Genomic DNA, 27,850 nt, shown 5'->3' on the forward strand with positions numbered 1-27,850 from the left:
TTATTATTATTATTATTATTATTATTATTATTATTATTATTATTATTATTATTATTATTATTATTATTATTATTATTATTATTATTATTATATTGTGCTATAGTTTTCGTCTATTCTGCTGTACCAACTTCGAGAGTCTACAACATCGAACATTTTTAATGATGTATGGTCGTCCCACTTTTTCTTGTTTGGTTCGATGCTGGTTTCATTGTCCTTTTCCCATCTTTGAAATACATAAGCACGGCAGATCGCGAAAACTCGACAAGTCGCGCTGTTTCCGAAATGAAGCTCCCAGCCATTTAGTCACCCTGATATATCGTCGTCCTTCCCCATTCAAGGCACAAGCACCACACTGACTAATTGAGTGAGATTCTTGTCGTGTTTGGCGCGTGGTTGTGTTATGCCATGTAGCTCTTATCTCAGCCCGATGATTTCGTTCAAAAATGGTCATAACGTTTTCTCTGGTCAGTAAAAGTTTTGTTGGCATTTAATTTACTAAATAATCGCTCAGGTGTTACCGTCTTCATAGGTAAAAATGAGATATAGTTGGAACATCACATAATTTTTAACATCTTAACATTATAAAGTTTAACTTCGAAACTGAAATGGGCCTCTTTCTGTTTTGGGCCTCTCAATGTTGTGGGCCCTGCAGGCCCTTTAGTTGCGCCACAGCATTCTCTCTACTCAGAAGGATAGGGACAAATAGAAAAGTCAAAATTCATTCTGTCCATTTTTCATGCATCATACACTTCAGAAAAAAAGACATATAATACTGATATGTAAGAAAATATTAGTATTGTTTGTTTGTTTTCTGCATACAAAGAACCATTTAGGTTTTTTTCTCATATTCTGGTAATAATCGAAAAAAAAGAAAAGAAAAGAAAAAAAAAGAAAATAAAAGAAAAAAAGAAAAGAAAAGAGTTTCATGTGATAAACGGACGAAAGATAATTTGTCAACGCGATGCGAATGACGTTCTCTGCAAAATAATTTCCGTTTTTCGTACAAAAACTCAATTCCTACCTGTAAAAAGAAAAGATTTATGTTACCCATCAATGGTTGAGGTTTTGCCCTGCGGCTGAACAACACGGCTTGTAAAAATAGACTCTGACTGACTGCAGGTGCATGAAAAAAAAAAAAAAAAACTGTTGGATTCCTCTCCCCGCCCACTTCAAATGTGGATATCCTGGACACATTCAAACTGAGCGGGACGATCTTTCAGTTCTTCCCAGTAGAGGTGCCAGCAGTGATTGCTAAATTAAAAAGTGAGCATCTGGTGGCGAAAAGGCGAAGTGCTCGGACAAGGGGGAGGGCACAGGAACCTTAAAGGTCTGGTGCTTTTATTATTCTCTTCTTCAGATGTATTATTTATTTCTCAAGGTATGTTGTAGCTTATTTCTTTTGTTTTTTTTTATTTTCCAAGATGGTTTGCAGTTTATTTTTGTTGTTTTGTTTTTTCAACACAGGAAAATAATCAACCTTAGGTTATCGTACACTAGCATGTAAGGAGAGAAGGCATTCTACTTTGATATTACGATGTTAATGTATGGTTATTACCTGATAAATGAGAATGCATACTGCGTATTAAAGGCTACACAACTAATGAACTTTTCGTAGCCCATTTTTAATCCACACATATACTGTAATCTATCTGTATGCACATTATGAAGAGCCTATCCACCAATTTTTTTTAAAGAAAGAAAGAAAGAAAGAAAGAAAGAAAGAAAGAAAGAGAAAAGAAAGAAAAAGAATAATAAAGAAAGAAAATAATAATCTAAGTTGGTAACTTCTCTGCTTATGTAAAGACGATGCACATTTTGGAAGGTGCTAATTTCAGCTAGAATTCTGAGTTCATTAAGGGTCTATTATAAGTTCACTGGCGTCTATCGCACGAGAACAAGAACAACTTTCAACCTAATTAACTCAAGATTGAAAAGTCAGCATACAGCTAGCGAGAAAGGGGAGGGCAAATGACAAGAAACGATGGGATCACAGCTTTCTTTCTTTATTTCCCTCCAGCTTTTCTTAAATTTTGTTCTGCTTAACATTAGCTACTTCTCTTTGTCTTGCCTCAAATCTAGGATAGTCATGTTAAAATAATCTGGAACGGTTATACAGTGTTTGAAGAAAACTTGGTAGTAGTAGTAAGGTGTAATTTTATATTATTGTTACTATTAAATAGTATTTTAAAACTGACGTACAGAATTGAACCCGTATAAAAGTGTTTTATCAAACTACAGGGTGGCCCGTAATTATGTATATGATGTTACAACGGCTGCGGTAAAGAAACTAGCAACTTAACATGAACATAAAATTGAACATAACCACCTTACTCTGATACCTTTCCTTACAAGAGTATTAATCTCTGTTCTCCATGGCAGGGTCCACCGATGTACCATTCAAATCGATACATGCCTGGAGACGAAGAACAATGTTGTCACAAGCAGCTTGGCAGAGGTACTGGTATCCTGAGGAACTCTTCTGTGATAGTTTCCCGTAGTCCGGCCACATTGCGTATGTGATGTTGATACACTTTGTCCTTTAAAACACCTCATAAGAAAAAACAATCAGATGGTATTTGAAAGGACTGCCATCCTCCGTCTCACCTCCACATAATTGTTTGTTGCAGAATACAAACGCACACAGTGCATACGCTTTTCCAAAGACAACCGTTCCGCCATTCTGTGTGGCATACACTAACGATTCTAAGTCCAGTGACTATTGTCACCACTTTCAAGCCATACAGTGTTGCAATATCGACACTTTTTGTCCAGAATTACAAATACTAAGTCAGTCAAACATGATATACATAATTATACCATCTATCTAAAGGGCCGTAAACAGAAAGTTGTTCTTTCAGGGGCGACTTCTAATCCCCAACCTGTGATCTCGGGGGTGCCTCAGGGAAGCGTACTAGGGCCCCTGCTATTTGTCCTGTATATGGACGATCTCTACTCTCACCTATCAGTTAATCCTAGTGGTCTTTTGCTTTTTGCTGACGATTGCAAATTATGTAGAGAAATATCATGTTTCCATGACACAATTGCCCTACAGGAATACATAAATTATCTTGTAGACTGGTGTGAAATGTGGCAATTGTAACTTAACAGTAAGAAATGTGACGGTATTACAGTTACTCTGAAAAAGTCTCCTGTTCTCTCCAAATACCATATTAACGATTCCCCTATAACACATTCTGCCAGTCATAATGATCTTGGTGTCATCTTTGATTCGAAACTCTCGTTCTCAGAGCACATCTCCTCAATGGTTAAGAAGTCAATGCGTATGCTGGGGCTTCTTTACCGATTCACTGAACTACGTACTGTGGCATCATTATCAACATTCTATAAAACTCTTATAGCACCCAAGATCGAATACTGCTCTCCCATATGGGTCATGGCCGCACCTACACATCTCTCTAGACTTGAGTCTGTTCTCAATTTGTTTATTGCATTAGTACGTTTTCGTGTTCCCGCACTTCGAATATACCTAAGAAGGAAATTTTGCGATACCTTAATATCCAGACGCCGGAAGTACGCAGAAATAACTCTGATTTGAAGTTTCTTCATAACATTGTAAATGGGAACCTAAGATCAGAAACCCTAATTCAACAACTATCCTTACATGTCCCTTGCCGCAAAACCCGGAATACCCACCTATTCCATCTTGCACGCCCTAGGTTGACAATTATACAGAGGTCTCTTATTCACCGAGTACCCAACTATTATAATAATCTAACTAGTGAGGTGGACATTTTTTCGAGCTACCCGGTATTTGAAAGAGCAATAAAACGCGTGCTGGCTAAATAATATTACTTGTGCACTCTTTGTTAATACTGTTGATATTACTGTTGTTGTTTATGTTTTAATTCTTTTTCTTTTTTTCCGCTTGTTGATATTTCCCTGTGTAAAATGGCACAATTATGCTGTATCTGGGAATTTGTTCCATAAATAAAATAAATAAAATAAAATGAAATTATGAGCCACCCTGTATTACGTTTTAAAATGAAAATTCATGTACGGTTCTAATACTTATGAGCATTGGAATAACTATTTAGGATTTAGAGCTATGGAGGAGGCTCTTGAGAGAAGTCGTCGGTTGAAATTTAGATTTTAAGAATACAAGGTAAGAGAAGAAAGCTAATGTACTAATTCCCGTATACAACTTTATAAAGGTGTGTGAAATTTTCTACAGTTAACTTCTAGTAAAACAAACTTTATTTTTATCAACCTGATTTCCTTGAAGAGCACCCGTCAGTTTAAAGAAATATAACAAGAGATGATTCCTCACATCAAAATAACGAAAACTGTTCATATGGACATGCGGAGAAAAATTCATAGTTTCGGAGCTAAGGATGTTCAAAACCATAGGAAAATAAATTTCAACATGCATTGTTTCGAGCACGAGAAATCATGGAAGTGGCGGACCATAACCTCGTACAGAAAGTCACACTTCATGCTGTCCAAAATTGCATATTTCAATGATATTTTGCAATCACGCACAGTTCGGTCAAAATATCCACCACCATCTTGTCTCTAATTATAATATTGACTTCCCGCCTACGTATTCTGCGTTCAGTGCTGTTAAGGTTTCCATTTTGCCTGTTTTGACCCATCTTTGCGTCGAAGCATATCTGGGAATCCCTTGAGCGCCTTTTGTACATTGTTGAAACGTAAATGTGATTTGTTGTACGCAGTTATGGGCTGTCACCTTCATTCCTCGTGTTCGAAATAACGCATGTTGAAATGTATTTTCCCCTGCAGGTTAATGTTAACTTTTTTCTTATTTTGATGTAAGACATCAATTCTTAGAATTGTCAGTAGCGTTGATTAACACCCTGCATATTGTATTTCCAATCTTATTTCCTTCAAGAACCAAAATTAGTTTAAAGAGTCTTCTTTTTGGAGGAAAAGTTTTTGATATTTTTTGTATACAAAAAATACTGAATAATATACTATATATTGTAGTCAATGCCATTTACACAACATTGTCTTCAAAGTACAAAATGTCAGTATAAAAAAGCTGTTTAATTTTGGTTACTTTATTCTGAAAATGTGGAATTTTAGGAAACCTGGCTCATTCTTTAATATTAAACAAATACGCAGATTTTTAATGAGATTTGACTGATTCCTTTACAGATGAATTATTCGCGGTCTTCAATTTCTTTTCTCTTCTTCTTTTTCTTCATTTTCTTTTTATTTCTTTTCTTTTCTTTCTTTTTTGCTTTTTGCTTCTTTTTTTGACAAAATATTTTAAAGAAAACTTTAATCACAAATAAAGAAAAAGTAAAACCAGTTGACGGATTCTTTCCTTTTTTGTGAAAAGTATAAGAAATAACATATAAATACAGAAAGTACTGTTGTAGATATCCCTTATGTAAATAAAAATGTTCAAAATCATTTTTGTTTTGATTTGTGCCATTTTCCTATAATTTTGCGGATCATCCGTGAAATTCGCTTTACGTAGTTTCCGCGCCACCCAATTTTTCGGATAATCCTAAATTTACTGCAAATTTGTGACGACTGCTTATATTGTATCATTTGCTTGATACCAATATTATGCGATGGTCATTAAAACTATTACTTCCAAATAACGTTCTCAGCGATTATTTGATTTCGTTAAAATCGGTATCGACAGCACCTCAGTTAGCTGATTGTTATAGAGATATTCCCAAAGAAGTAAATTTTTAAAAGTCTCACATTTTAAGATTATACAATATCAAAAAATTTCTTTACCGAAGATATAACATTCTCGTTTTCAGACAAATGAACTTTAAAAATTGAAACTAGTAGACTCTTAAACTATGCATGCATTAAGCATCGGAATTTTTAAGAACTATTGGCTATGTCCGTCTATTGGCAGATATGGGAGCAAAAATTCTAACAAATATCTAGAAGTAGTTTCTGAAACTGATTCATCGTCCCATAAATAGGTGCCATTTCATCCATTAGCCCTGTATTCAAACTGTAAGTGGTAAAAAAATAAGCATTTTCGGTTTCAACGTTGATCATCATAGAACAAAACCGGTAAGAAATAAGCGCTTTTATTTAGGAATAGATTTATCATCTGAAGGAAAGATATAATCTTCATACACATATGGCTACAAGTGATAGAAATTTACTACTACTTCCGGTTTTAGTAATTATCTCCTTAGAGCAAAAATTGTAAGAGATAGTGACAAGCGGTTCTTTTAGGATCGATTCAGTTTCCCAATAATAGGTTCCATCTACTCCATTAACTGTAGGCTATAGTAAAACCGGACATGTATAAATTAATTCCGGTTTCAACGTTGATCACCAGAGATGAAAAACGATAAGAAATAGTGAGTATTCTGGAATTGATTTATCGTCTCAAGAAAGGATAACATCTTTGTTCGCACCTCTTTATTAAAATTGGAAGCGATAGAAATTACTACTATTTCCGGTTTCATTAATGATCTCCATAGAGCAAAAATAGTAAAAGATAACGACAAGGGGATTCTTGAATCGATTCAGCTTCGAAACGATAATAGGTTCTATCGATTCTGTTAGCACATTATTTAAACCGGAAGTTATAGACGTTAGCAATTTCCGGTTCTAACGTTGATCGTCCTAGAACAAAAGCGGTATGAGATAGCAAGTAATGGCTTTTAGACATGGGTTCAACGTCCCAATTATTACTTTTGTTTCGACTTGCATCTCCCTATTTAAACCGGAAATCGTGAAAATCTGCAGATTTCCGGTCTCAACATTGATTACCACAGTGGAAAAACTGTAATAGATAGCGACAAACATTTTTTTAAATATTGATTCGGTACCGCAAGAATATGAATTACCTCTGACTTCATTCTTCTTATGCAGCCGGTGCTGCAAGTGTCAATTACCTCTTCCGGTTTTAATATTAATCGCCACTGAGCAAATATTAATTAGTAAGGCATTTTTGACATCAATTCAGCATTCGAGAAACAGGTTCTATCTTTGATCTTACCGGCCAGTTACAACCAGAAGTTATACATATATTATGTTCCAGTTTCAGTAATAAATTCTCATAATTTGCAAATTCACCTTAGCCTCACATTGTAAAATCAAACCGATTTGTTTATACTTTTATGTGAGGCGTGTCCGAAAAGTAAGTACCATTTTTTAAAAAAATAAAAGTAAAACAGGTTTGTTCAAGCCAAATTTATTTTTACATGAAAAAGCACACCTGAAACTATTTTTCGACATGGTTTCCACCAATGTTCAAACACTTGTCAGAGCGGGTGACTAACTTGTCAAAACCTTCCTCAATGAAACATCCTGCTAGTGTCCGACAAGTACTTACTGTTTCGTTGAACGCCAGGACGCCAGGACAGCGCTAGTGTTGGTGCTCCGCGCATGCGCACTAGTTTCACATGTTCATTGTCTATCCCCTAACGCCAATACGGTTAAGTTGTCGCGAGTGTGCTGTGTCTTCTGATCGTTTTGTTTTAAGCAATTTCTGAACCCGCCGACAGTGAGATTCATTCTATTATCCGGTTTTTGAATGGAATAAACGGTAAAGCGGCCGAAATCCATCGCCAAATTGTAGAGACTTACGGTCCAAATCTAATGAATGAGGGAATTGTGCTAAAGTGGGTGAGGCAGTTCAATGAAGGGCGGACAAATATCCACGACACAGAAAACGTGGAACCAGTTGTCTTCACTGGTAGGAGGTTTCTTGGAGGAACGTTTGGACAAGTTAGTAACCCACTATGACAAGTGTTTGAACATTGGTGGAAACTTTATCGAAAAATAGTTTAAAGTGTGCTCTTTCATATAAACAAATTTGGCTTGAACAAATCTGTTTGTTTTTTTTTTCTTTTTTAAAAAAGAACGCTACTTACTTTCCGAACACGACTCATATTATCTTGTCTAAAACAGCAATGGAAATTCCTAAATGATAATCATTTTCCAGGAAAGAGACTCTTTATCTCTGATAAACATCTCTTAAATAGTAATAATCATTATTATCATAATTACATTATCAATGCTATAGCGTTAACTCCGAAATGAAGCATCCAAACGGTGTTTAATGAAGTCCTGTTCATAAACAGGTTGGAATCTCATTGACATGCTTGCAGGTTAATCAATTGGATTAATCAAATTATTATTGTTATTATTAATCACTAAAACAAGACGGTTAAGAAGATTTAGGGGATGGAATGCAGAGAAAGTAGGTAAATAAAATCAAATTATTTTCTACTTACGGGCTTGCATACAGTGTAATAGTTATTCGAAAATCCAATTTTACTCTAACCAATCGCTAAATTAGATTGTAATATGGAAAATAATTTCAGACAATGTAATCGGTATGATACAAAAAAAAAAAAAAAAAAAAAGAGAGAGAGAGAGAGAGATAGGAATGTACTCGTTACATAATTGGAAACTTTATGGTTTGTATTTCAGTGACTCATATCCAAAAATATTTTCTCTTTTTCTGAGCTTTTTGATCATATAATATCTCTCATTATACACGCATATACGCATTTCTGGAACGTGAAAATTGGTTTCCATAGTTATGAAACATTTTGTATTGAATATTTGGAAGCCACGATATCGCTATGATTAACATACGTGAGAGCTTATTGACGTTAAGTAACATTCTGTGTTAGAGATAAATTTAATTTTGAATTAACTAACGTATAGTGTTTGTGTTCAAATTCATGAAATATCATTTTTCATTTATGTATTAATTTATTTGGAGAAACGTTTGGTACAGCACAAGACCATGTAATTCGGAAACCACAAAACAAGCGACGAATTATCAGGTCCTGCAGGAAAGTAAACAAAACATGAAAAATCAACAATAAGTATTACACCGGATAATATACAGATTGTCCTGAGTTATGAGTATCGCTTTCTCCAAAGTTTCGTAATCGGGCGTTTTTTTTAATCAGCTTCCGCGAACCAGTCAAGTTGGTGAGCTTGAAACTAGAAGTTCTTTGTTATTTAGTATGTTCATAGGCTGGTGAGCCTGCGACAAGAAGGAGTGTCTAGTTATTTGTTTTTTTTATTGTGTGCTCATAAGCTGGTGTCCTTGAATCAAAAAGCTGTATCTAGTTCTTTATTGGTCATCGTGTATTTATAAGCTGATGACCTTGAGACGAGGAGTGTCTAATTTCTTCTTGTTTATTGCTGGTGACTTTGATAAGATAAAGAATGTCTAGTTTTTTTCTGTATTCATGAACTGGTGCCTTGAGACGAGAACTTGTGTCTAGTTCTTTGTTGATCATTGTGTGTTCATAAGTGGTGACCTTGAAATGACAAAAAGTGTGTAGTACTTTGTTTTCATAAATTGTTGGCTTTGAGATAATAAGAAATTTCAATTTTTTTCTTGTTCATTGTGTGTTCCTAAACTGGTGACCTTGAGATGAGAAAGAGTTTCTAGTTCTCTGTTGTTGACTGTGTGCTCATAAACTGGTGACCTTGAGATAAGAAGGTGAGTGTAGTTGTTCAATTTATGTTCGCAGGCTGGTGACCTTGAGACGAGATTGTATGTATAATTCTTGATTGTTCATTGTGTATTTATAAGCTGGTGACCTTGAGGGCAAGAAGGTATGTCTAATTCCTTGTTGTTGATCACCTTTGAACGATTGCTGTCGTGTCTTTCTCTGTGCGCTCAAAGTAGTGTTAACTTTTCAAATAATGATGAGCGCAAGAGTCTTGCCTGCAAGACCAAGACCAAGGGGTGCAAGGCCAAGACCAAGACTAAGACCAAGACTCTTGCTCAAGAGTCTTGCACAACTACCGGTAATACTTGATTTTTTATAGAATGTAAAAAACGGAAGAGTCATTACATCTTTCACTTGAATTTCTTAGCTTCAGTAAAAATGCCGCTGGAGTGAATATGTTCCCAGTAGTTTATGCAATCCGTGAGAGTCGGTCTGCCCCTGTAGCATATAGCTTGTCTGCCCCTGTATGTCTTTTTTAATTTTGTTTCGAGTTGAGTTGAATTGATTTTAGCTTAGCGTCTCTTTCACCAGCGAGGTTATATGAGATATGGACCTACTGATTAACGTGGAATCCGAACCACATGAGCTCCCGCCGGGAATCGAACTCGGGTCTCCCACGCCGAGGGCCTGTGTACGTATTACTCGTTTTCTAACCACACAGGTGTCATTCTAATCAAAACTTGTTGCACACAAAGAAATGTGTCATTGGTGCTGGATTACTATGCATTCCTTTCACTTAGCGAGAAATCAGACACTATTCTACAGGTGTGTATTATCTGAAGTAAACCTAAACCTTTGACCTTCGAGCTGGTAAAGTTTGTCGGCTCGCCCTGAGATAAATATAACAAAAGAGAGATTTGGTTTTCACCCTTCAGTTGCTTTGCCTCAGACAGTCTGCTGACGAAACGCCACAAACGTCCAATAAGAAAAAAATTGCAAAATAAAAACGCAAGTGGCGAGCGCAAAAAACTAAATTTCATGCATACATTGAAGTTGTTGCGGGAAGTGATGATCATCCGTATGGGTTATACAAATTATGCAAAAAATCTTAGAATAATGTGGCACTTCAGGACTGAAAAACATATATATTTTATCAATGCATAAGAACGAAGCGCAGGAATTATTTGCATTAAAGCAGCAGCAAACTCGAAATATTGGAGATCACGTGTTTCTGTTTCGCAAAAAGGGTTCAAACTGATTTTTCACGCTCAGCGTTGCCATGTTTCGAAGATCAGAGAAAAAATGCAATGCGTATGTTCCTGTTTCGCATAAAGAGAAATTTTACTTTTTATATCTATACGTTTGTGGAAAGCCTGTTTTTAGTGATGTGAGGTGGAAAATTTTCCGCTATATTTTTCCGGAAAATTTTCTGTTCTAAAAGAATATTAGTAATCAAGTAACAATTCCTCAGCAATCATAAAATTGGTTGAATTCGTGTACAGACATGTAAAATTGTGAAAGATCGTTTAAAGAATCTGAAAATGTTCATGGCTCACACAATTTTCAGTACTATGTAGGAACAAGTTAAACCATTTTTCATGAATCGAAATATTTTCTGTCTTATATGGAAAAATTGAAGAACTTTTTATGAGTCGGAAAATTTTCATCTTTTGAAGCAAAAAGTAAAACAACTTTTTGTGCATCGGAAAGTTTTATTGTTCTGTAGAAACAAGTGAAAGGAATTTTGATAGATCGGAAAATTTTCATCACGATGTAGAAACAAGTGGAAAAAACCTTTCATAAGCCGGAAAATTTTGGATATTATGTATAGTGATGTTAGGTGGAAAATTTTCCACTATATTTAACTGCACATTCAGCTCCAAAATTGAATTTCTGTAGAGGAAAGTTAGTCAACAACAAATTATAATTTTCCAATTAGCTTTCGGGAACCGGAAAATTTTCTAATATTTCAAGTTTGGAAGTAAATTTTACAGTGTTTCTCTCTCTCTCTTCATCTGCAAGCTCCTTCGTTGCTAAGCAGTTAGCATACGCGCCTTTGGCATGGAAGACCTGGCTTCGATTCCCAGCGGGAGCTCATGTAGTTCGGATTTCACGTTAATCAGTTGGTCCCGTCTTATATAATCTATCTACTGAAAGGGACGTTAAACTCAAATCAATCAATTCAACTCCTCTCTCTCTCTCTCTCTCTCTCTCTCTCTGTGTGTGTGTGTGTATGCAAAGTGCAGAGAACATGAGTTCGTAGAGTAAAATATCCCATTCTATTATTTTAAATTTCAATTTATTAAAAGTCATGAATGTTTTCCGATTCACAAAAACATACTCCACTTATTCCTACATCGTTGTTTAGCCGTAAAATTTATTGGTAATAAATATTATCTTAAAAAGTTTCATGAAGTGAAAATTTAACGATTCTTCATTTCAAGAATGTTTCAAAAACTTCAATGCGTTCTTCCCTCAGAATCCACCTTTGAACTTACAATATTAGATTTCGTCACTTTAATACGCATAAGACTGTTTTCTCATAGCTTTACTACTTTTATAAATTTACATTCTGCAACATTTATAAATAAGTAGATATAATAGAGAGAGAGAGAGAGAGAGAGAAAACACTATGTAAATTTTTACTTCCAAACTTGAAATATTAGAAAATTTTCCGGTTCCCGAAAGTTAATTGGAAAATTATAATTTGTTGTTGACTAACTTTCCTCTACAGAAATTCAATTTTGGAGCTGAATGTGCAGTTAAATATAGTGGAAAATTTTCCACCTAACATCACTATACATAATATCCAAAATTTTCCGGCTTATGAAAGGTTTTTTCCACTTGTTTCTACATCGTGATGAAAATTTTCCGATCTATGAAAATTCCTTTCACTTGTTTCTACAGAGCAATAAAACTTTTCGATTCACAAAAAGTTGTTTTACTTTTTGCTTCAAAATGATGAAAATTTCCGACTCATAAAAAGTTCTTCAATTTTTTCATACAAGACACAAAATATTTCGATTTTTGAAACATTGTTTCACTTGTTCTTACATAGTACTGAAAATTGTGAGTCATGAAAATTTTCAGTTTCTTTAAATGATCTTTCACTTTTTTACATTTTTATACATGATTTCAATCAATTTTATGAATACGGAGGAACTGTTACTTGATCACTGATATTTGCTAAGAACGGAAAATTTTCCGGAAAAATATAGAAGAAAATTTTTCACCTCACATCACGGCTAAACAACGATGTAGGAATAAGTGGAGTATATTTTTATGAATCGGAAAATTTTCCGTTTCAAAATTTTCCGGAAAATTTTCATCGCTGTACAGGACAGACAATTCTTCGATTCATGAAAAATTGTTTCACTTGTTCCTACATAATACTGAAAATTGTCTGAGCAATGAAAATTTTCAGATTCTTTAAACAATCTTCCAATTTTTAACATTTCTATAGGGTAAAGTAAGGTATATTCGTGATAAATCACTATAAAGTCGACATTTCTACTAAAAGTTAAAATCTAAACAAAAAGTAAGGCTGCGTATAGGTAGTGCGTACATTGCTTTGTACTGTTCCCCTGTAATGTTTATTCTGCATACAATCTGTAGTGTGTATCAAGTTAGTTTATAAAATGAATACATGCACAGGTAATTTCGTGACAGGTAAGGAAAGTTCGTGATAGTGGGTAGGTATATTCGTGATAATACTGTAATTAGTACAATATAATAATGCTGATTGAACATAGGAATGAAATATCAGCAGGAAAGAAGCGCCTTTCAGTTATAAAGCGTTTGATGCCCAAAATACGCTAACTCTAATCAATAGGACTAAATAGGGTCTATCCATTATAATGTGGGTATGTAAATATGCCTCATCAATTCTTAATAGCAAATCACACATAGAAACAAACACACAGATTAGGTCCATCACAAACAAAAATAAAGTTCGTTTGAACAAGTTTGTGTAACAGTCAGTCCTCATCAGAACTTGAAGGAGTTGCGGCGCAAGAATCACACATGAACACATGAACGCACCCGACCTGTCGTCCTGTTTTTGACAACGCACATGGTATGGCACTAAACAGAAAGAACATTGGATCCACTTATCCCCTGTTTTATCATGCGCATTGTCTTCATAGCTTTCACCATACACATCACATTCCCAATCATCATCACGAATTGCCTGTTTCTAACGGTTATAGGAAGATCGTGAACTCTAAGGTTGATCAGCAGAGTAACTATTTTGCACATTAGTAGGGTAAGAGAGCGAGTCTAAAATGTTTAAAAGGTGACCAACAGACACACTACTACAGCAGAAAATTAAATTAACATATCAGTTATGAAATCAAACACCAATATTTACGTGCCTCGTTTTGCTTTCGTTGTTATCTCATGAAAATAACAGACGTGACACAATCTTCCGCACAATGTAAACAACACACCTTCCTCTGTCTTGTTTCTTTCCCTTCAAACCTATTTGTGCACATGGCCCAGCGGCACCGGCCTACACATGAAACTGGATCCATGCTCGATCTTGTGGCAAGAAATGGAAATCTTACTGGGATAAGTTTCTTTGCTACAGTTGCTTAAAAAACTATCACGAAATTACTTATACCACGAATATACCTTACTTTACCCTACATGAATTTAATCAATTTATGAATACTGAGGAATTGTTACTTGATCACTGATATTTGTGAATAGCGGAAAATTTTCCGGAAAATATAGAAGAAAATTTTCCACCTCACATCACGGCTATACAACGATGTAGGAATAAGTGGAGTATGTTTTTATGAATCGGAAAATTTTCATCACTACCTGTATTGCACCAGAAGTACGCCGATATTTGTATTAGATGTTGAGAAATTGATTCCATCGTAATATTGTAATCACATATTCAAATTGTAATAAATAAATAAATAAATAAATATTTCATAAATTATTGTTAAAATTAAGATGGCTGGTATATCAGCACATTGTAAAGAGAAAAGAACAAAAAGATAGTGACAATGGAACATTTAAAATTTGTCCACGTCTATTTTCATAGTTATATACATTGCACGGAAAGTATTTCGGACATTTTTATCAACTCCTCTTTTGCTTATTGCAAAGCAAAACTCAGTCATTGTACAAACTCATGCTTCAGCAAATCAAGATAAAAGCTGAAGATTCTTCTTCCAGTTTCATATGCAAGAATTTATTACTGACTTTGAACAAGCGGCAATAAACGCTACAAGAGAAACATTCCAGCAAGCGACATTACGCCTTTGTTTGTTTCATTTTACCCAATCCATATGGAGAAAAGTACAAGATATTGGATTGGCTCCACTTTACAAAGCTGACAATGATAGGAGGAAATAGGTTAGGAGAGCGGATGCACTTCCACTCGCTTCTCTTGAAGATATTCCTGGTGTATTTCCATATATACAAGACGATGCACCCAACATCCCAGAGGCACAGGTTTTTCGAGACTATTTGGCGGTCACCGATGTTGACCTGAATGCAACCTTCTACCCGCTAATACAGCAATATTTGAAATTTTACCTTTTTTATATTGGATTTTTATATTTCTGGTTTCTGCCTAAGCTTACAGGGCTGCGTAGTTTCTTTTTCGCAGGAAAATAATTGCAACTGTGTGAGAGAAAACACCGAATGTGAAGTCTTCAAAATTTTTGTTTTCTTCTTTGACGTTGAATCAGGTAGTGAAAAAGATTTACAGTGAAAACTTCATTACGAGATTCCCAAATTTGCTTCCAATTGTCACATTTTGTGCAGTTTTACCTGTGAGTACTGCTTCTTGTGAGAGAAGCTTCAGCAGTCTCAACAAAGTTAAGACTGCCTATAGGAATTCACTGAAGACTGACACACTGGATGATTTGTTGACAATTTCCATCAATGGCCCTTCACTTAAGGACTTTGATGCGAAATCTGCAATCGACAACTTGTACTTCAGTGCAGAGAGAGCGAGGGTTACACAAACGTAAAACCTTAGAGTAAGATATTTTTTAACATGAATTGTTCAATTCAAAATTGATTACCCTGAATATAATTGCTTGATTTTGAAATTTTATGCCCTGATGTAATCTCTTTGTCAAACCAAAGGCCTTTGGGAGGGATCTTACAATTTGGACATGAGAGATATTGACGATCATCATTTTTGAATTGGCGAATGCGTCTGACTGAAATTTTGCGCCCTGCACTTATTGATTTAGTTGAGGTAAAATTATAATTATTCGTCTTAACATTTATTTTGGACCCTTAAGGTACTTTATAATGAAAAATTTAAAAATACTGTATACACATCTACATATTTTTCAAAATCTATACTATATTGTACATTTTCCTTATAGCATTTGTATATAGCAGACATAAAATGACCAATTTCAGAACATTGTACTAGATTTTCGAATATGAAAAAGTGTACCATAGTGAGGTCTCTTTTGTGATTGGTGGAATTTATAGAAACAATTTCTTTTTTTGGTTTAGACACAAATGTACTTGGTATAGGAAGATGGCCAGTAAACTGTGTTGGACAAACACTGTGTGCGTGGGTTTCTCGAGGTTCTCCCGTTTACTTCCACTTTTTTCATTCGACTATTTCCTCCATTTCTCGTCATTACCGTCTCCTTTAATCTAGCCGGTACAAACGTGGGACGTAAAACTGAAAGATTAATTTTTTCATTGTTATCTGCGTTGCAACCAGAAATACACTGCATGGAGTATAGCTTCTCCATGGGACTAAGGTAAACTGGACAGTATACTGTACATGTTTTTTTCTCAAATACGTTTTAATGCAAATAAAAATAATATGTTATTTGGCATATAACATTCAAAATTAGTCTTCTGCAATACACAAACGAGCAATTGTTTATTTTGATCATCCCTGTTTACTCAATAGAAACACAGTTCTAAAACATAAGGAAAGCACAATTTTCACCAAGCACAGAGAATGCCACATTAGCAGCTCAATGATTGACCAACAAGTAGCAACACTGTCTATGCACAATCTTCAATGAACACCAAATAGGTATTGCAATTAAATCAGCACAAATGCATTTGAGTGAATGTTGGGCGGTTTTCATTGCAAGAAATAGTTGCAAACTATGTACAGTATACTGTACATTTTCCTTTAATGAGTGTAAAAGAAAGACGTAAATATGCCACGGAGGAAGTTAAAAAGTCTCGTGATTAGCTTAGGTGAATCATATTAAGTAAAAACGTCCTCAGTTTATAAGGATACCACGTATTTAGCCAACTAAAAAGAAAAACAAAGCAGGGAGGAATGACTCATCACCTCGCAAACTACTAAATTCGAACTGAAGATTCATCCTGCTTTCAACTTTAGAAACATTACATTTTGTCCACATATCAACAAGCTACAAAAAGACATACACGCACACACATGTTAAATCATTCATATATAACGGTATAACTAACTAACAGAAGCTCTCCAATGACTTCTGTCTTTAACCAACTAGATGCAGTTTCTACTTTGTATTCCTATTTCTGCGAGTTCCATCTTAATATTATTCTCCCATCTGCACCTAAGTGTTCCTAATGGTAGTTTTCCGATTGGATTTCCAGTCAAAACTTTGAAAGTGTTTGTACTTTCTTGTATTCTGGCTACATGAGCTGCCCACCTGAGCTTCCTAGATGACCCTAACAATGTTTGAAAAACGGTATAAATTATGCAGCTTCTCGTTATGAAATTTCCACCATTCCCCATTCCCATTCCTCTTGGTCCGAATATTCGTCTTAGGATTTTATTCTAAAATATTTTGTCTGTATTCTTCTCTCAGAGTAAGCGACCTTGTTTCGCAACCATACAGCACAACATGCATGATTATCGTTTTGTAAACATTCATTGTTTTACACCTTGTACTCTGCTTTAAAATCTATGTTTACAGTACGTTATGGACATTCGTCTGGCAACACAACGTTTCTTTTCCGTAATACAACCTCTCGTTTATAAATTAGCTACAAATACTCTATGCTAGTATCACAGACAGAAAACAACAAGGGGAAAATGGTGGTTTTAAATATTGTAAATGTACATAGTGCTGAATGCCAGAAGGTTTGTTTCAATAATGTATATAATACATAATAATTTTTATTAAATTGTGTCTTTCACTTCATAGAACGGGCATGTATTCAGAGAAAACCATATATTCATATTACTAAATAAATGAAAAACATGAAATAATCCTGAATGTTTTATAGTAGTTAAAAACCTACAGTGCATGATATGAAATACATAGTTTTTTGTTCTACTCTATCTTGGGAGAGTTTAATATAGAATATTCAATTTGTTAAACATTCTTCTCTGTACGCCTGGGACGCTTTACTCCGGAAAATGATGTTAATATATTTAAAATGTTTTCACACAGCTTGAGGCAAACAAAAAATATCTCTGTGTATCATTTTTCTGTTTTATGCTAAATAATTAACACATGTTTTTTATGTATCTGCACGCATAAAATCGTATGTAATGTATGTGTGTCATGAAAATTCTACAATATTATTAAAGTTCAACGAAAAGAAGTCCAACGACAATATATATATATATATATATATATATATATATATATATATATATATATATATATATATATATATATATATATATATATATATATATATCTTCTATTATATATCCTCAACACACCTGCTTGTTTTCCTCTACTAATATATATATCGGGTGTTCTAAAAAAAATGGCGCCCACGGACCATGGAGCACTATTCTATACTTCGAGATAAAGCGGAAATATATGATGGTACGCCCTTCGCGGCCTCCTTCACACTTTATGGGGAATCAAAATGTGGCAACGACACAGATTAACTTGGAGTCATTAGCATTCCTCTACCAATACAACAAGCAGTTGAATTGATTTCTACACTAATAAGTTATACTAGTGCCAATAAATATCGACTTTAGCTGCCATCTGGAAAGAATCGATATAACTATTTGATAGATTTGTAGATCTAATTTATGGTTCTTTATTTGCGACGTTGCCACATATTGCAATTTGTCTCTCCAGAAGAGGACTCAAAAGGTATACAAACATATAGGGTCTATATTTTTTGCTTTACTCTGACTTGTAGAATAATGCTCTGTGGTCCGTGGGCGTCATTTTTAGAACACCCTATATATATATATATATAAACCTAAAACATTGACGCTGTTCAATAAACACGTCAAATAAGATCAAACTGATACTAAGATACGAGGGGGGTAATCCTACAATAACCGGAATCGTACTCCTGTGCATCGTGTACTTGTATTACAAGGTTCCGCCGCTAGGGCGCTGTGGGAGGATCTCTCCTTGGCGTCAACCGACAACGACGTGTGCGGTGTTTCCGGCAGTTCTGTGTGTGTGTGGGGGGGGGGGCTCTGTAGAGCACTCGCGACATGAAGAAATGATAGCTCCTTGGCGTCAACCGACAACGACGTGTGCGGTGTTTCCGGCAGTTCTCTGTGTGTGTGTGGGGGGGGGGCTCTGTAGAGCACTCGCGACATGAAGAAATGATAGCTTTTCGCGAACAACGTTCGGCTGTTCGCGAAAATCTACAATTTCTTCGTGTCGCGAGTGACTCGGCAAGAACACAACAGAAACTGTTGTGGTGACTCATACAGCTTACAAGAAACGTGCTCTCAGTAAAACACAAGTGTACAATTCGTTTGCTCGGTTTCAAAAAAGGTAAGAGGAATGGCCATTGAAGATCAGCCCCGATCCGGTCGTCCCTCAAGTGCGCGAGCCGAGGACAACATCGCCAAATATCCGTAGTCCCATCAGGGAAGTTCGACGCAGGTTAAAGTTGTATTTGAAACAAAGTTGTATTTAAAAAAATATATAGTCCATGCTTTTTCTCAGAAAATTCCGGTTATTTTGCCCCGCCCCCCTTGTATGCCCTTACCAAGCTTCTTATTATAACGCAAGCAAAAGGATAGTAAAAGAGGAGGTTAATGAGGCAAAGCCCAAAATTAGCTCTTAAAGTTCAATTTTTATTTAACTATAATATATGCAAAGAGGATCATATATCAATTGATAGACTATACCGAGCTTAGCAAAACAACGTCCTCGAAGGTAAATTTTGATGTGTAGCTTTCAAGAAAGTAAAGGAAAATGACTTTTTGTGTCTCTAAAAAAGAGTTTTCTGTTATCAATAATACTCGATAGTTTTTTTTTTTTTTAATTGCTGTAACAGATTGTGTATCTATTTATGTACTGCATACAAGTATAACATAGTGTTAACTACCAGATTGTATCGGTTGTTAATTGTATTTTCCTAACAGTGAAACACAGTCTTTTTTTTTTTTTTTTAATGTTTCTATTGCAGTTGTATATACATTCACTTTCCGAGCTACGAGGGTGATTCGGAAAGTAATGATTCCAAGCTCACTACTGCAATAGTACTGCAAACCAAGGCCAATAGTACTGCGAACATTCTGAACTGCTTATCATTAATGCACTGATGTTCAAGCTATAGAATGTCACTTGTTTCACCTTTCTCTCTCTTCTCGTTCCAGAGTAATGGAGCAATCTATGTCATTCAGTGGTGATGTTTGGTTGAAACAGCGGGCTGTCATTGAATTTCTGACTGCGGAAGGTTGTGCACCCCAGGAATATTCGTCGCTGGCGACGAGTCGTGGATACACCATTACGTCCAGGAAACGAACCGTCAGTAGATGGAGTACCGTTCCACGTCCTCTTCTCCGCCAAAAAAAAAAAAAAAAAAAAAATCGAAGTTGTCCCATCTGCTGGCAAAGTGTTGTTGACTTTCTGTATCATCCTGCCTATAGTCTGGATTTTGTGCCCTACGATTTTTGTCTCTTCTGCAAACTTACGGATCACTTTCACGGCCAAACGCTACAGTTGTGACGTGGAGGTGGAAGCAGCAGTTCGCCAATAGTGTCGCCTGCAGCCACCACAATTCTTCGCCAACGGTATGAAAAATCTTGTTTCGCGTTGGCGGAAGTGTGTTGCCCGTAATGGGAACCATGTTGAAAAATGATGCCTCCATTTGTAGCTGCCATTGCAAGCCTTCCACTCATACCTGTATAGGTGATATCTGTCAAACACAAAGAAAGATATCACCTTAGAGGGCATTACTTTCTAAATCATCTTCGTACAATCATTAACTACTGAGTTAACTGCTTTCAAAACCGATTTTGCAGCTTATAATTTGAATATTTTATTTTTTGTGTCTGTTCTGTACGTCCAAGACTTCTAAAAATTTACGTGTATAAGTTATGGCTCCTCTTTTGCATGAACGGAATTATGTACCACTAACCAATAAGATTCTAAACGTTGGAAAGAAAGATACAAAAACTACTTATTTACTGATGCTTAGAAGCAAATATAATTTCTCTCTTTCTTTTGTTTTCCTTCCTTTTATTTTAGCTTTCTTTCTTTCTTTTCCTTTCATTTAAAAAATTCTCTTTCTATCCTTCACGAATTTAATCCAAATGCTGAGTTAAAATTTGAATGATGATTATCACTCCAGTATTCATTCTTTTAAAGAGAGAACCATAATTTTTCCTTTTTCAAATATTTAGACCAGATTATATCGCTTTATTGCATCCAAAGTTGTAAGAATTTCTTTATTCCATGTAATTAGTAATAGAAGTAGGGTACATGTGAGAGAAACATTCCAAATACAAGGTAAGGGTCTTTTTTTTATTCTTTTTAATACATTAATTGAAATACAGGTGCCGAATACTTTACTCACATCTGCTGACTAGTTTTAACACGTAACTCGCCATATTAATATTGGAAGGATCTATATACAACGATATTGTATATTTGTAACACTTGTATATACGTTGTATATTTGTAACACTTGTATATTTGTAACACTTGTATATTTGTAACACTTCCATTTATCTTGTAATCTTAAAAGTGCACAGACTGTGATGACGAAGAAGATGAGAGATATAAAAATTAGATAATATTTAACCGCTGTTATCCGCTGTTATTGTAATACCAGATTCGTCGTTTTTCGGGATTGCTATGACAACCAGTAGTTGTTGATCGATTGTGGTATAAATAATGAAAGTTAATGTTGTCTAAAATCACTGGGTACTATTTCAAAATAGTAATTGATTGGTGATGTTGTGTGATTTCATAGTACGTGATATCATATAGTCATTATATTAGCGAACTGGGAACGATTATATTTAAGTAATTATCGTTAAATATTTACCCACACGTACTTCAAGCCACATGTTTTCACTATAAACACGTGTTTTTACAATTATAAAAGAAAACGTGGCAGACGGCAGAAGAAGACTACACCTCCAGGAAAAAACGAATAGGTTTCGGAGAACTACGAAGAAAGCCGACAAGTCCTCTACAGGTCCTCCCTCCAAGAGAATGGCTATAAAAGAGGACAAGGAACAAAGAACTTATCAGCGGTACTGCTGATCACTCATCTACCAAAACTTTCTCCCGAGGCCGCCATGGGCTCATAAGACTTCCTTTAATACCTACTCTCGGGGCTGCTTTGAGCGACGGAGATATCCTTTAATACGTACTCTCGGCGCTGCTATGAGCGACGGAGATATCCGGGATATCCTTTAATACCTACTGTCGGGGCTGCTATGAGCGACGGAGATATCCTTTAATACCTACTTCCTTGGCTGCTATGAGCGACGGATATATCCTTCAATACCTACTCCGGGGGCTGCTATGAGCGACGGAGATATCCTTTAATACTTACTCTCGGCGCTGCTATGAGAGCGACGGAGATATCCTTTAATACCTACTCTCGGCGCTGCTATCATCGACGGAGATATCCTTTAATACGTACTCTCGGCGCTGCTATGAGCGACGGAGATATCCGGGATATCCTTTAATACCTACTGTCGGGGCTGCTATGAGCGACGGAGATATCCTTTAATACCTACTTCCTTGGCTGCTATGAGCGACGGATATATCCTTCAATACCTACTCCGGGGGCTGCTATGAGCGACGGAGATATCCTTTAATACTTACTCTCGGCGCTGCTATGAGAGCGACGGAGATATCCTTTAATACCTACTCTCGGCGCTGCTATCATCGACGGAGATATCCTTTAATACCTACTCTCGGCGCTGCTATGAGCGACGGAGATATCCTTTAATGTCTACTCTCGGGACTGCTATGGGTGACGGAGATATCCTTTAATACCTACTCTCGGGGCTGCTGTGAGCTACGGAGATATCCTTTAATGTCTACTCTCGGGACTGCTATGGGTGACGGAGATATTCTTTAATACCTACTCTCGGGGCTGCTGTGAGCTACGGACTATAAAAGATCCTGCCTGGGGCCGCTGTGGGCTAACGAAGGACTTGGTACTTATTCTACATTGGAAACATTTAAGGACTTAAAGAAAAGGACATTTTTCATAATAAAAAGGTGAAGGGTTAAAATTCCCAAGTACATTATTTAGACTCTACCTACAGAACACTGCAATATTCTTTCCATGGTATTCTCAAGTATAAAGACAGTAAAAAAGAAATTTGGGGAGCCTGTATGAACCTACTTAGAATGGTTACGAAACGTTGAGTTCATAATTTCTACTGGACTTCAGAAACCAATATGTAAAGATGAAATTAATTAAAAGATCTTTTTCTTTAATACTGTTCCTTGTATGTGTCTTAAAATACTTTAAAAGAGAAGCTACTTAATCCTAGTTTAATTGAAAGTCCTTAAAAAACCATTTTTCATTGATGCCAATGTCTTAATCTCTCTTTTGTATTAGTAAAGACATTGTCATTTAGATAAGTTAGTTAAGGCTTATAATATCTCATGTACAAGCTCATTATTTTTCTTTCTTTTACCTTAAACGACGTAAACTAACTGCATATACATGGACATGAATTCTGTTCTTGCAGCGCTAAATCCGTGTAGTAATAGAGTGTGTATGAAAAAGAATTTTACAACTTTGGAAACTCATATTGATTTATTTATTTTTTTCGCTTACAGACATGGTTTTGGTGTCACTTTGTAGCAAAATACATCAAGCTTTTTTTTTAAAACCTTATACCTAGAGAGGTTCAACGTGACTTTCAATGGTGATGAGGCTCATATACCATCTGAAGTCTCAATTGCTTTACAACGCCTTGAGACGTATGGGGACGACCTGAAGATTTGTTGTGTCTTTGTTCCCAAATTACGTTGTTCAGTTACAGACTTGGATTATTCAAATCAAAACACACAGCTAGCACGCTCGAAACCAGTAAAGGCAGCCATCTTTGCTGTAACTGCCGCTAGCGCTTCTGGTGGCTTATTTCTGAACTAGTATACTACGTGAGTCAAAACTTGATATATTTTCCTACAAAATGACACCAAAACCATGTCTGTAAGATAAATTAATAAATCAATACGAGTTTTCAATGTTGTAAAGTCATTTCTGATACATCTTGTATTTCCGCCAACTATCACGTTTTTGCTCTTTGTCGATGAATTTGGAAACCGGAAATCATATATCTTCACAACGGTTTGAATCAATCAATGCAAAAACCGTACACAAGATAACAGTTGATCGTTTTATACGGTACATGTGAAGACCGTAAAATAAAATCTCGTACAATAAATCTTCATCTCTTACCATTTTTGCTCTATGAAGATTAATATTAGAAATATACAGTGGTAATACTAGATTTCAACCACTTACGGCTTTAGTAGAGAAATAAAAGCGAAGATGGAACCTCTTCATAGGACGCTGAAACCATTTAAGTAAACTTAATCACGCTATCTATTACCGTTTTTGATCTATGGTGATCAACATTGAAATTGGTAATGACAGATTTCAACCAATTCTGGTTTGAATACAGGTTTAAGCTAAGAGATAGAACCGATTTTTGTAGCGATCGAGTATATACCAGAAAACCATTTCCCGGTATCTTTAATCGTTTTTGCTGTGACAACCTACTGTTGCCCATGAGACGAGACGAAACGAGAAATAAGGTTCGTCTCGTCTCGATTCTTGGAAAACGTTTTTGTCTGATCCTGTTTTTTTTTTTTTTTTTTTAATCTTACTTTTATTTAGAATTCATTAGAATCCTTTTGCATCATGAAAATAGTGTAACACTGAAATAATGTTTGAAATCAAGGAATTAGGCGAACAAGGTGTTAACCACTAGACTCGAGACATTTCTCGTCCCGTCTCGAATTCAAAAATATGTTTCTCGTCTCATGGGTAAATATTAGAGATACCCAGTGGCGTATTTAGGGAGTGGCTTCCGGGCTTAAGCCCCCCTCCGAAATCTTACTTAGTATAGTAAAGTAAATGAAATATCTTGCAGAATTTTCACATTTCCAGGCAAAGCCCCCCCCCCCCGAAAGATAGCAAAGCCCCTCCCGAAAGAAAATCGTAAATACGCCACTGGAGATACCTGTAGACAAAGAGATAGATAGATTGATATAGACACTCCATTGGGCTTCCAATATCTATAAATACCATAATTAGGAAATTTAAAACATTATTTCCGTAAACAAAACGTATTTGTTACTAATAATAACATACTACTAGACATTGTGTTTTGATTAATGAAATCATAAATTTAAATTTTTCCGTATGTACAGTATTAATATTTCCTATTCATAACCTACAAACATGAGTTTGGTTATACAATTTGTTAATGAGTTTACCACTAATTACATCAAATTCCTTTCATAGACTCTAGAGATTAAAATCACCCACAACATTGCCAAATGTAAAATTACATTCCTGTATTGAGTCCAGGCAAATAATTAGTTGCGACTCTATTGTCCAATTAACTAAATTGATTTCAATACATTAATTATCCGGATTATTTTGTTATGGGACCGCTTTTGTGTTTGCTTCTATAGAGAAATAATTAATTATAATTAATTCGTTTCAAAACTACTGTCATTTGACTCTAACGTAACATGCACTTCTACTTCAATTACCTTACGCACAATTTGAAGAAGCAATCAAACTAACATGTTAGTTCTCGTAAATGAATTAATGCAATCCATATACAGGGCAGTCAAAATGATAGACCCGATTCTAGAAATTTAATTCTGAGAAATCTAATAAACACATCGCCTGTTTATTTCAAGAGTGACATAACTCAAAATTTCTAACTTTTCAGGGGAGAAGCGTTTGAAGGTTTCGAAACGCAATGAAAGCAAATGGGCGCAACAACGACACAAAGTGCTTTCTAGCGCCCAGTTTTGGAAGCACATCTGTGATTTTTAAAAAAAATCAGAGATAGACATCAAGATTAGCTTTCATTTTCTTCTCATAATTCAATAAGGGCGATTTTTTGAGTTATGTCACTCTTGAGACATGCACTTTGAAATGTTATCTTTCAAAGTTTAGTTTACACGCAGTACTTCCACTTTCTACCGTTAAGAGTCAACAGGGAGCAGTTAAGGAAAACGGCGTAGAGTGGAGAACAAAGATCTTTCTGTGTGCTTGATTATCATGTAAACAAGTCTGTGATTAGTGTGCAACGGCATTTCCGTACCAAATATTGGCGAGACCCAGTGGCTTAATATTAATCGCAACATCCTAGAAAAGGTTTGGCAGGAGATAGACTATCGGCTTGATGTGTGCCGTGTTACGCGAAGTGTTCTCATAAATCACTTAGACTATCGGCTTGATGTGTGCTGTGTTACGCGAAGTGTTCACATAGAACACTTAGACTATCGGCTTGCTGTGTGCCGTGTTACGCAAAGTGTTCACATAAAACACTTGTGACATGCTTGAAGGAAACTTTTATGGTTTACCTTTCTTAGCATATGTTTCACAATAACATAAGTTTATTAGATTTCACATTAAACCTCAATCACAGAATACATTTCGTAAATTGGCTCATCATTCTGACGTTTCGTGTATAGAAATGAAAGTAACATTTTTTTTTGGCAAAAAAAAACTCCTCCTAGATCGCTACACTGATTTTGATGATCCTCCTAGACCGCTACACTGATTTTGATGAACCTCTTAGACCACTACATTGATTTTGATGATCCTCCTAGACCGCTACACTAATTTTGATGATCCTCCTAAATCATTACACTAATTTTGATGATCCTCCCAGACCGTTACACTTAGTGCATGAGTGGACTATGGTCTAACCTAAGATTTTATCATGTTACTTGGATTAACATGTGTATGAAACGGAGAGTGGGGAGGGGCCAAAAGTAATGCCAAAATTTAAGTATCTCACGATCCTGTTAAATTAGGAAGATAAAACTTGGTATATAAACTTCCCATCAAAAGTAAGCGAATACGTGTCCCAGCGATTGGCAGAGTTCCAATTTTAAGGGGAATGAGGACTGTATATATACAAGGTGTACCATTTATCTTGAAATGTCCTTTTAACTTTTAAATTAGTAGGTAAAATTCGATGAAATTTTTTAACATGCAAAATATCAATGGGGCGACATTGTTTGGCATACCCTTTAATACACCTGGTTAACACTGTTGCCAACCCAACATAAATTTCTAATTTTTTAATCGAAACTACGTCAGATTATTACATATCTCAAATCCTGGCGCTAAACAAAAACTTTCGACACTGCATTTATTATTCAGTGTTACAAACTAGGGAAGCTAAAGTATCAAAAACATCCGTATGTATCACAAATCAATTCCCATGCAATGTAATGCAATCACATACGTATCAAACAATATTCCCCTACCATCTGCAGATATATATATATTTTCGATACTTACATACCGTTGTGTGGTCAGATTCCAACCAATTTCACCTAATAACTTAGTTTTGTCGAAAGTAGCACTTACCATTAAAATTCCGCGAGACACTCATATGTTTTATATTTGGAGAATATTGTAGTTAAACAAAAATTTATTAAGTTTAATAAATATTATTAAGTTTAAGAGTTAATAATTATTTTAAAATATTTATTCTCATATTCTTAGTGTCATAATGAAAAACTTGATAATAGAATACTACATCTTACCAGGAGGTATGGTTATCACACACAACTCCGATTTTTAGAATTACAAACAAAACTGCATGTTCTTGAAAAATATACATATCGTTTTATTCAGTTGACAGTGAATGAAATATATCTATTGAGATATTTTTGAATCTTTTCCCGTCAAACACTAATAACATTGTAGTAGACATTAACATTACGAGCATTTTAGGAAGAAAATATAGCTTTATTCAAATGAATGATAATACAAGAATTGGCACTGTACCGTGGTGGAAGCATCAGTTAATAACTCAAATTATGATTACCAAATATCAAACTTAGTGATGTAAAATATGGGGATGAAAACTGATGTTCTGCACGGAATTAACTGTAAAAGGGTTATGTTTGAATGTAAATAAAATTCAAATGATTCGATTTTGTAAGAAAGTGACTAGTATGAAAGGCGGGGTGAAAAGAGTAAGGATTATTTTATGATAATAAGGGATGAGCACTAGCCTGTGTAACTTCTGGGTGACTGACGTCGTCCTCGTCGTCTGG

This window comes from Thermobia domestica, chromosome 18 (assembly GCF_964235325.1).
Source record: "Thermobia domestica chromosome 18, izTheDome1.hap1.1, whole genome shotgun sequence".
Classification (NCBI taxonomy): domain Eukaryota; kingdom Metazoa; phylum Arthropoda; class Insecta; order Zygentoma; family Lepismatidae; genus Thermobia; species Thermobia domestica.